Consider the following 12,038-nt stretch of genomic DNA (forward strand, 5'->3'; position numbering starts at 1 on the left):
ATTTGTGCTTCTAGGCACCTTGAAGCTCTTAGGAATAGAACAATTGTCTCCAGTTCTTTTCAGTGATATCAGTAACAACTCGAGTGTTGCTGCCCACTAGGTAGACCCAAAGAAGCAGATTACAGTGAAACAACACACGAGCTGGACCTGAATGAGGATCACTTTCAAGACAGTGGCTATGCTGCTTCAAGCCTACTTGCTTCTTCCTGCCGCCACTCTATTACCAAATATCAACAACCTTTCATGATTCAACTTGCAAATGTTTGAAACTAACCCTTGTGTTTCTATGCCTTCCTAGGTGATTCGAGCCCTTGTCAACCCCAAAGATCCAAACCAAGTAGTGATGTGCAGTGTGTTTCCATCAATGGAGAGTTCTTATTAAGCACGAATCGCTGCAATTCGGATGACAGCCTTCCACATGTTAACAGTGATGGACACAAGGGGCTCATCCACGTTCATGCTCTCATATCTCCTGGCTCTGCTGAAGCTCCTGACCTGAGCCTGCCAGACACAGCAGTCACCTGCCTGGATTGTGACCCAGCGCCTTTGCAGTGCTGCCCATCCCAAGCACAGCCCGAGTGCCCCAGCAGCAGCACCACCATGCAGGAGCAGGTCAGCATCAGTGAGGTGAAGCTGAGCATCTTAGATGGGGACTTAGAGTCAGGCTGCCAGTCCCAGGCACCAGGCAGCAGCACCAGCTCTGAGCAACTCTCATCTTGACAAGAGGAGTCCCATCTTCACCCCTGACCTCTCAAGCCCTCCTGTCTTTTATTGAATAAAGTCACTCTCATGCTCAATCTTCGCCTTGACTGCATTCCGAGTCTTCATTCACAGGGATTGGGATGAATGCAACAAACAGCAAGGCAACTCAGCTTGCAACACTCTGGCTGTGGGGTTCGTGCAGGCAGAGGTCTGGGTTCCCATTTTGCCTGGCTTTGGGATGTCTGCAGCAAGATCTCTACCATTTTGTATGGGAGCAAATAATCTCTAGCATCCAGGTTGCTGCTCATGGTAATCCCAGTCTTCCTGGCTGTTGCTCTGTGATACCTTTCAAAGCCTTTTGGTACTGTTTGATGCCTTGGCTGCTCCCTAACACCTCTGTCCTCCTGCCATGTTGACTCACGTCTCCCACTTTTAAGCTGGCTTTGCAGATCATCTCCAGCGCTGTCATCATCACGCTGCAGCAGGAGGTGCTCACCTGGCCCAATGTCTGGCAGTACTGCTTGTTCTGCAGATGAGCAGCTGCCTCCTCATCTCTTCAGCTACAGTAGTTTTTCTCAGGGAAGTTAGATGCAGTCATGCTCCTCTGGATTTGGTGTGTTAAATCCATGCTGCATGGCAGCAGTCAGTGCAATACAAAGGTGTTCTGTGTGCCACAGCATTTCTCCAGGGGCTGCCAAAGGTAGAAGCACAACACAGCACCATCCTTCTGACAGTAATGTCTGTGAGTGTTAGACATGTGAGCACTGCATCATCCCCAGCGTGTCAGTGCTTTTCCACACCAACCTGACTCTCACACACTCTGCACTGAATGTAACTCTGCTCTTGTGGAGACAAATGCTTTCTGTCACATCCTCCATCCCTGCAACCATTTGCCGGTAGGCTGCTCTTGCAGAAGAATCAAGCAGCAGAACCTTTTGCTCACCCTACAGCATGCAAATGCTATGAAAGCAGAAATAACCTGGCATGCTCTGGGTCTGCAAGGCTGCACAGATGGGAGAGGTAGATTGTGTTTTTGCAGTGGAAGTTTCCAGTATTTTCAGTACATAGTGTAGGCCCTAACTGAATGTATAACCCTCTTGTAAAACAGCTGTATAAGTAGTTTTTCCACCAAGAAAGTTGCTGAACAGAGTTAAGTTCAGACTAGGGGGATTCTGACATGGGGAGAATTGAGACAAGCACAAGATAAATACGCAGGGTGGGTAGAGCCCAGCACAGGACAGAATGAATGTACTGACTTTTGGAAACATTGCCCTTCTCTCTCCACAGAAAAGTACAAGGCAGACCTAAAAACAAGAGGATGGTAATTGACCTTATATGGAAATGAATCCTAGCAACAGTCTCGAGGAGTCTGTGAGCCTGAAATGCTCAACCAATGAGAGCCATGAGAGCATGACCTGCATTGGGTTTAGGGCATAGAACAGAATTGATTTCACTGACTGGTGTGCAGTTTCTCCCTTGCCAATAGGGGATGTGCGCGCAGTATTGCAATAATGAATAAGCACTGCTGCTATCGCTGCCATCTTTGCCTAACTAGAAATCTTTGACTTTGAGAGTTTCTCACACAAGGGGAGAGGGTAAGAAAGTAAAGAGGCACAGAAAACTAAGGAAAACTGCTCTTTTTATCTATCAAAATTGATAAAATTGATGCTGTCGTGCATTTTTAAATTTATTTTTAATTTTTTGCCAATGTCAGTTAGATTGTTTTAAAATATCCACACACCAAAATCTGACTACCAAGCAAATTTAATGAAAATGAAATGAAGGTGAGTTAGCAGAAAGCACAAGGCCATATTATATTAGGCTCTAGCAAATTTACAGGCAGTCACTGCCTGAAGAGGTAGATCTGAGTTGCACATTATATGATTCCCACAAAGATTAAGGAAATCTGAAGCTTTCAATATATTTTTTTAATTCTTTTTTCATTTCATTTTTTAAACACCTGACCCAGACCCCAACCCTCACAGGAGCTGTAAAGATAACAGCATTAACCCGCAATGTAACTCTAATCCTAACCCTTACCCTGATTCTAAAATGGTCCCTAACTCCAAATGTAACAACAAAAATGATGCTAGAAGTTTGTAGCAAAAGGAACCTTAACCCTGATCATAATAAAAAAAAAAAATCATTATGGTAACAATAATCTTTACCTTAAGAGTAATATTAATCAGAGCCCAGATGATGCCTGCATCCAATCAGAAGCATGTTTTGTATTATTTAAGAGTTGTATTTTTTCCAATGAACTCTCTCTATTATCACGTTTATAAAGTAACAGAGTCTGTTCTTTTTCTCCTGACACTGTGCCTTACTCCTGACATCCCCTGGAAATGACCCAGATAGGGCACCATCAAAGTAATGCTAATAGTAATGTCAAGGGAAAGGGACATCAATTCAATTACTCATTTATTTATTGACAGAGATTCACGTTTGCTACGTTTGGAGAAGTTTTTATTTGTTTGCTCTGGTTTGATTTTTTCTTTTTTTTTTTTTTTCCCCCCTTCCCTTTTCTTCCATCTTTGTGTTCTTCCCCTATAATCAAAAGAGAACGGATCCCCAGGGTCTGTCCCGCAGACGTTCTTTCCGTGGTCTCTGCTGCCACCTGCTGGCCAATACACGGAACTGCCACTGTTGGGCGTTTGGTGCCGCAGGAAGCACAACGCAGATCTGAGTTCTGACCGGTCTACGCAGCAAATCCGCCAATCTTTATTGCGATAAGCCCTCCACATGGCATTGCGCATGCACTCGAACACGCAACAGGCACAGATTTCTCCTAACTCCTCGAGGAGCAGGCAAGCAGAACAACTGAGCGCAGCACTGCTTGTGATTGGGCCACCCCCATCATAGAGATGTGTGTTAGATCTTTTACCCACCCCTGGACTGGCCTTGTTGTTTTAACAATAACCTCTGAAATCTGAGTTACTGGTTCTACCACCTGTAGTGTAGAATAGGTAGCCAATAAATGCTTTTCAACTGTGATGTATCTTTATTCTGCTCCATGACAAACCTGTGACCAGAACCTCATAGGGGTTCACAAAGAACTCTGGCTCTGCCAGAGCCCCCATCCAGACCCTTCTTGAGTTACATTCACATCTAGTTTGGCTGAAAAGGTTGGACTGAAAATACTCAGTGCTTGGGCCTGTTTAACAGATATTTTTTCCTGATTATGCTGTCCATCGATCTTTTTAAACTGAACTCCTGCTCTAATCTGGTCTTTAAACATTTGTTGTCTCAAGACTCTAATGGGTCCAGACTGGATTACCTTAGGGGCTGGACGCCTAAGTCATGGCAGCAGATGGTTCTCTGACCTTTTCACTACCATTCAGAGCCTGCATCTGGCTGTAGGCACAAATCTTGTCTCCCCATCAATTGGGCAGCCTGTTGTATTACAGCATCTGAGGGCCACTGGGGGGTTCAGTATGGATAACATAGACCCATCCTGATGTAAAGGTGATGGCTGTAGGATGAGATCCCTCGTTCCTGATGAAAAATTTATTGACTGGGCTCTCAAAATCATCTTCATAGATTGCCTCTTTCATGCCTAATTCTCTAATATAATTTTGTTAGTCCTCCATAGAGGACCACAGGCTGATATTTAATGGTATGTCATTCTTATTTGGCCATGTTATATGACACACAGCCATAAATCATTCACTGATCAAATGGCTATCCTCATTATGTTGGACAGAGCATACAGTCTTTGCCTGAAGGCAGGGTGAGTAGTAATGGATGTCAGTTTTGAAATTTCCAGTCCATTCACCACAGCGCTTTCTGCCTCCATGTCCCATAACCAGAGCAGCTATGCTGGCATGCTCTCTTGGTTTCTGTCTAAACCATTGTACTTTATCCATCAGTTCAGCTGCTGTATTATGGGCAGCAGGGTTTGGGGGGTTGGACACTGGTCAGGGCACTCCCACCAACCTATCCTGCATTTTTTTTTTTATTTTTTTTTTTCATTTTTGGGTTACAATCAGTCAGATCTCAAATAGATGTAGTCCAAATGGAACCTCAAAATCTGACCTTTTAGTGCCTTCATTTACAGAGTCCATTTTATACAGATTCCCTTGTACAGGGTCCCCATGGTCCTCCAGAGAGTTGTTACTGATCTTCCATAGGAGAATGATTGAATTAGGTTTTTTTCCCATCAAAACTTCCACCTGTCATTCCAGTTTTTCAACACTGTCATTCAATAGCTGATTTGCATCAGCCTGAGCCTCTTCAGTTATGTTCAGACAGTTCAAGGCCATCAGCAGTGGCCATGCCACCATGAACGCAGCTAACTGTCATTCTCAAGTTGTAAGTATGTCTTTGCTAAGACCATGGAAATACTCAGTCAGGTGGGCCAGGGACTCATGGACCCTCCCTCCGTCCCACACAGGGCCCCATTTTTCAGTGACAGAAGCAGTGCTGCATTTTTAGGATCCTAGGAATCCCAGGACATGCCCTGACAAAAGGTCATTCAAAGGGGTAGTCTTTCCCCATCCAAAACACCCCATGATATTCACAGAATCACAAAATTGTAGGGGTTGGAAGGGACCTCCAGAGACCATTGAGTCCAACCCCCCTGCCAAAGCAGGTTCCCTACACCACGTCGCACAGCTCGGCATCGAGGCAGGTCTTGAATATCTCCAGAGAAGGAGATTCCACAACCACCCTGGGCAGCCTGTTCCAGGGCTCTGTCACTCTCACCATAAAGAAGTTATTGCACACATTAGTGCAGAACTTCCTATGGTCCAGTTTCTGTCTGTTTCCCCTTGTCCCGTCTCTACACACTGCTGAAAAGAGTCTGGCCTCACCACTTTGCTCCCCACACCTCAAATATTTATAGACCTGGATCCAGTCCCCTCTCAGCCTTCTTTTCTCAAGGCTAAACAGACCCAGTTCCCTAAGTCTCTCCTCATAGGGGAGATGCTCCAGGCCCTTCACCATCTTTGTGACCCTCCGCTGGACTCTTTCCAAGAGATCCCTGTCTTTTTTGTACTGGGGAGCCATGAACTGGACACAATATGAGGCCTCACCAGGGCAGAGTAGAGGGGGAGGATCACCTCCTTCGACCTGCTGGACACGCTCTTTTTAATACACCCCATAATGCCATTGGTCTTTCTGGCTACAAGGGCACACTGCTGGCTCATGGCCAATGCGTCGTCCACCAGGACGCCTAGGTCCCTCTCAGCAGAGCTCCTCTCCAGCAGCTCTTCCCCCAGCCTGTACTGGTGCATGCAATTATTTCTACCCAGGTGCAAGACTCTACACTTGCTTTTGTTAAACCTCATCTGGTTTCTTACTGCCCAGCTCTCCAGCCTGTCCAGGTCCCGCTGAATGGCAGCACAGCCTTCAGGTGTGTCAGCCAATCCTCCCAACTTCGTGTCTTCAGCAAACTTGCTGAGGGTGGTCACTATCCCCTTATCAAGGTCATTGATGAAGTTGTTGAACAAGACCGGACCCAGCACAGACCCCTGGGGGACGCCGCTAGTTACAGCCCTGCAGCCAGACACTGCACCGCCAACGACAACCCTCTGCACTCTGCCAGTCAGCCAATTCTCGACCCACTTCACTGTCCACTCACCTATCCCATACTTCCTCAACTTTGGTATAAGTATGTCACGGGAGACTGTATCAGTTATAGAGGTTATAGAGTTCAATTCCTGTAGTCAATTTGGCGGCCCAGGTGGGACCAGCTCTGTTCGCTGCAGGACCAGCTGAGAGGGAGACACTTTTGGCGCACCCTGAGATTTCTCTGAAGGACTCCCTTCCTCACGTGATCACTGCAGGGACAGACAAGGACCACCCATAGGTGGACCAGGTATGTGTATGGTAAGTGGAGCCCATATGTCTTGAGGAGACATCCTACACAGTTTACAGCCATACGTGCTGCTCCCAGGGAGGTGAGCTCATGGCTTTGGTTGCCAGCTGGGGTAGGAAGACTCCTTGGGTGAGTTCCTATGAAAGGGAACTGTATGTCATATGAATGGAAACAAGAACAAATACTCTCTCCCAGGTAGTTGACAATAGGAGGGACCTCGGTTGGTCTCTCCTACGGGTATGGGATATAGTGGATAGCCTGTCAAATGGTAGCCTGGGTTCTCCAAGTTGTAATCATGGGGCTTATAGGTTGTATGTTCAATATTATCATCTGCTTTAAGTGTTTGGTACCGTGTGTCAAGCCGACTCTGGGAAAAACATTAACGTTTGCAACTGGTCGACCAGAGTATGAGTGTTATTAAGATTCCAGCTAGAAAACGTTGTCAGCATTGTGTAGAATGAATAAACCATGGTTTTTGATCTAAATGTCAGAGTGAGTGTGGTGTGAGTGAGACACAGAACAGCTGCAGGGTGAGTGCCGAGTCCCGATCCATGTTTCCTTCCTCCTGTGAGGGAAATGGCCAGACACGGACAAAGTGAAAGACTGTGTTGTCTGTCCACTCATAAGTAGTTTCTGCTTGTATGTAAGGAGACAGGAGTTTGTACTCTGTAGATTAGTAAGATTGTCCTGAGGAGAGGTGTACATTCCACCCGACCAATGAGTGTCAACCCATTTATGTAATACTATGTACTGCTTGTGAGGAAGTGTGTGAGGGAGGTGGTTCAATCAGTGCTGGTTCTGTGGCACAGTGTTTATAACTGAAGAATACAGACTGTATTAAGGAAGTTTATGTGAACTGAAGAACCGTACTGTTTGACAAACTGTTTTGATGGTATAAGAAAGTGTAATTGTTAATGATATGTGAAAGTGTACTTGAGGGAATGTGGAAGTGTATCTGAGCATAGAAATAGAGGAAGCATTTACAGAGGAAAAAGGGTTAAAGCAAGTTTACCTGCACTGACATGAGAGCAACACCCTGCACCGCTGCCCTGTGAGCTGAGCAGAGCAGAGCAGAGACACAGTCCTCATGTATCAGGTAGTGTTATTCTGCTTACCAAATGAGTGAGTTCACTACAGAAGAGGCAAATCTTCCCCTCTGCTCCATCTGTGGCATACTCTGGAGTTCAAGGCATTGCAAAGCTATGGCACATCTACTTTCTTTCAATGATGACACCTTAGTGTGCTCTGGGCTCTCATTTCAGTTGCATCTAAAGAAGTCTAGCGTCATACCAGCTGACAGGAAGCTGGCAAATGTTGACTCATTGTAAGGAAGAGCAAGAAAGATGACATGGGCAATTATGGACCTGTCAGTCCAGAGCCTGGTAAAATTATGGAGAAAATGATGGTGGGAGTTATGGAAAAACAGCTGAAGGACAATTCTGTCATTGGTCGCAGCCAACACAAGTTTGTGAGGCGAAGGTCCTGTTTAATTTAAGCTCATTTTGTGACACAGTTGTCCGTTTAGTTGACCAAGGGAAGCCAGTTGATGTAATCCTTGAGGATTTCAGTGGAGATTTTGACACTGTTTCTCACAACAACCTTCTGGACAGAATGTTCTGCATATGGCTAGACAGAAACACAGTGTGGTGGGTGAGCAGTTGGCCAGTAGGTCAGTCCCAAAGGATTATAGTCAGTGGGTTCCATCAGGCTGGTAGATGGTCACTGTCGGGGTCCCCAGGGTTCCATTTTGGGGCGACTTTCCTTTCATGTTTATGCAGATGACTTGAATGCAGGACTAGAAGACGTTCTGAGCAAGTTTGCTGATGAGACCAGATGAGGAGGTGCTGTTGCCTCCACTGAGGGTGGAGAGGACTTGCAGAGAGATGTGGACAAGTCAGAGAACTGGGTACCAGTTGGTACTAAGCACCAAGTGCATAAAGTATAACAAGAACAAGTGCCTGATTGTGCACCTGGGTAGGGGCAATGCTGGACATACACACTGACTGGATATGGGACACTGGAGAGGAGTCTGACTGGAAAGGATTGGGGTGCTGGTCAGCATCACACTGAATGTGAGTCAGCAGTGTGCCAAGGCAGCCAGGAAAGACATCGGTCCCCTGGAGTGCATGAAGCATCTTATTGCCAGCTGGGTGATGGAAAGGATCATCCCTCTCTGCTCTGCATTGCTACTGCCTCACTAGCAGCACTAGGTGCACTTCTGGGCACCGCAGAACATAAAGGACATCAAACTCTGGGAGAGTGTGCAAAGGAGGGCACTGGAACTCAGAGATTTGAAGTTCAGAGTTTCACAGGGATTGACTGCTTGTTCAGACTGGGCCCTTCTCACATCCCACATCCTGCGATGAAACACAGGGCACATATGGGACATGAACCTCACAGCGTCCTTGCACCACATGTAGAGCCTGGGATCTTCTGTCCCCATGTCTTTCATTTAACATCATACAGACTTCCAACTCACTGCCCCAGGAAGGATCCTTAGTCAGCATGAGGTCTACCCTGCCAAGGGTCTGGGGATCAGGGCTTGTCCTGTTTGCTTCATAAGACAAAGGAGAGGTTTCTTAGCATCAGAGCCACCATGCCAGTGCCTCTTTCTGCCTGTAGTCTTGGCTTCCAATTGTCTGCTCTAACAAGTCCCTTGGGAAGCTTGCTTGATAATGGTCCTCAGTGGGCCCATTAATGCTCCAAGACACTTCACTGTTACTTCTGACTTTGTCTTGTTGAGCACTCTGTGCAAACTTCTCTCTGCACTGGAGGTTAATGGACTTAGCAGCAAATGTGCCCAGGGGCCCATTATAACCTAAAGAGTCTCCTGTACCTTGTGCCTTCCTGTGATCTTCTTCAGGTTTTCAGAACTTGTTCAACAAAATGGAGAGATATCTAGAGAGAGCATAAAGAGGAAGAATCCAGCAGACATTTATTTTCTATTTATTTACAGTTGGGTTAAAACAAGACATTAAAGCAGCACTGTGCAACTGATAGTGATCCAGGATGTCCCAATGACTTCTATTCTGTTACTGTGTTGACAAAGCTCCTCAACCTCCCCACCCCATTTCTTCTCACACTGGCCCCATGGGACTTGCATCACTTTTTCTCACATCACTCTTCATCTCTGCCATCACCCGCTCAGTGTTAAACCTGCTTTGTACCAACTCCCACTGGCTTTCAACAGAGAACCAGGTGCACATGGAAAAGGAAAATTTTTATTTTTTTGGATTGCAAACTTAAGGAAAGTTGATGCAACTGAATCAACACTAAAACACAGTGATCAACTTCATGGCATTTCCAAGCTGTGTCTATTGAGTTTTATCGTTTACAGGGAATATTTGTTCAATAAATGACTTAGACGCAGATAGGATGGAATAGATAGAATCACAGTGAAGGATCTGACAACAGAGTCCATCAGCATTTTGAGGAATGGAGCAAATTCCAATAATGTCCCTGTAAGTAAGAAATCAGACAGATAATTGGGAGGTATCTGACAAAACAAAGAGCAAGGGATGGGGAAATCTGGAGGGCAGTGGCAGGAGCATGTGTCCAAATGGACTGCTGAAAACTTGCCCTTAACTAAGGCCATTTATTTAGGACAGCTGGAGACACCTGAAAAATGAGGGATATCAAATAGGCAGCGAGGAATAGCAACGGCAGACGCCGGACTTTAGTCACAGGGCAATGACACTGGCACCGCTGTCTGTGTCTCTGTGCCTGAATGGAATCTGAATTATAGGAAAAAAAAAAGGGGGGGGGGGGGGTTGGGGGTGGGAAAGAAGATACAAAATCCCTACAAAGATTCATATTTACAACTAAAATTGTAACAAGACTCATGAGAATTTCTCATGTTGAGAAGGGTTAACACATTTTCATTGATTTCCATCTTTGTCTTCAATTATTTGTTTCAGTTTTATTGACATTTATGATCAACTATTAAGCTTACAGCCTCAAAATAAATAAATAAATTAAAAGAGATACATTTGCATCTTGCACATGGCCTGATGCCCCTTTGACCTTCACAGTTCCCACAAGTCCTTCCATGCCAGAGAGTATGAGATCCAGCAGAGCACCTCTCCTCTTTGGTTCCTCCATGGCTTGGTCAAGAAGCTGCCATCTGTGCTCTCCATGGATCTGCTGGATGCCACATGCCCTGCTGTGCTGTCCCTGCCGCAGATAATGGAGTGACAAAGGCCACCAAATGGGACAAGGGACAGACAACATCAGATTCCCATCTGTCTGCAGAGGGCACCTTCCATTTACTCTCCCTGATCAGGAAGACAGGAAAAGACACTGATGGTCTCCTCTGTTGGCCATTTCCATTAGCTCTGACCTGTCTGCTCTTCCATCCCCAGGCAGAGCTCAGTGCACTCTCACAGAGGGCATTCACCCTTCTCTATCTCCTCACCCACCCATCCTAAAGACTCGGTATGCCCCTTGTGCTACAGTGCAGTTGTGGAAGCCATTAAACTTTGTCCCCATGGTCCAAACAGGAGCTCAGGCCAGCAGCTCTACCAAGATTTCGAGCTTCTTGTGTGTTGGTGTTTGCATTAGTGCAAAAGCACAGAAGTAAACATCCTAATTGGAAAGCATCACTGGACATAGCCTGACTGGAGAGCTCCTCTATGGTATTAGTGTGCAGAAGGTGGCACACAAACATTAGACCGATCGTGGGTCTTGGAGGTGACGTAGCAGCACGGACACACCATGGGCATGGCTTTGCTGAAGGCCCTGTGCTGCTCTTGCAGCTGCATGTGAATTCACCAGACAGCCAGTACTATCCCCTCTCTGGCCCTCAGCTGAAGCCCAGGAAGGAGCTGTCTGTCTCAGGGATTTCCCACACAGTTTACAAGCACTGGCACACATCAGGAGCAGCCCAGGCACTTGGGCATCACCCAGTGTCTGTGTGTGAGCAGCTGCCTCCCTGCTGAAGGACCGAGGACTCAGAGCAGGAGCTCACATGCAGGCAACTCCTTGTGCACTTCTGAACTGAACCAGAGGAATCCCAGCTCCTGTGGGTGTGTAGGGAGCTGAATCCCATTTCAGCTCCAGGATTTCTGTCAACGGATGAGACTCCTGCACTGCCTCAACTGGATCACTGCTCTGCACAGGGAAAGTCCAAACCTCGCCTTCCTTGTCTGGGTGCCCTTAGTGTTTCATCAAACAATAACTGGGAGCACTCCCCATATGTCTCCAATCAGTCACTGACCACTGGACATGTGGTGGTTAATTGAGTGAATTTCAAAGCACAGTCATGATGCTGTTGTCTTTCAGGAGCTGTTGGCCATGAAGACCCAGGGATGTGTCAGGGGACACGAATGGGAAGGATAAAAATGACATCATCTGCTGCTTGCTTGTCCAGGCTCCTGGGACACAGGGAGCTCATAAAAGTGTGCAGGGCTTGCAGGATGTGTATGGTGCGAGCAGGCTGCATGCTCTCTGCAGGAGCATTGCTCACAGACCATGACAAGGTAAGTCTCACTGCAGACCGTGAGCTGCTTTTCATAGAGGG

This window comes from Coturnix japonica, chromosome 27 (assembly GCF_054131305.1).
Source record: "Coturnix japonica strain WE chromosome 27, WE-NBRP24, whole genome shotgun sequence".
NCBI classification, from domain to species: Eukaryota; Metazoa; Chordata; class Aves; order Galliformes; family Phasianidae; genus Coturnix; species Coturnix japonica.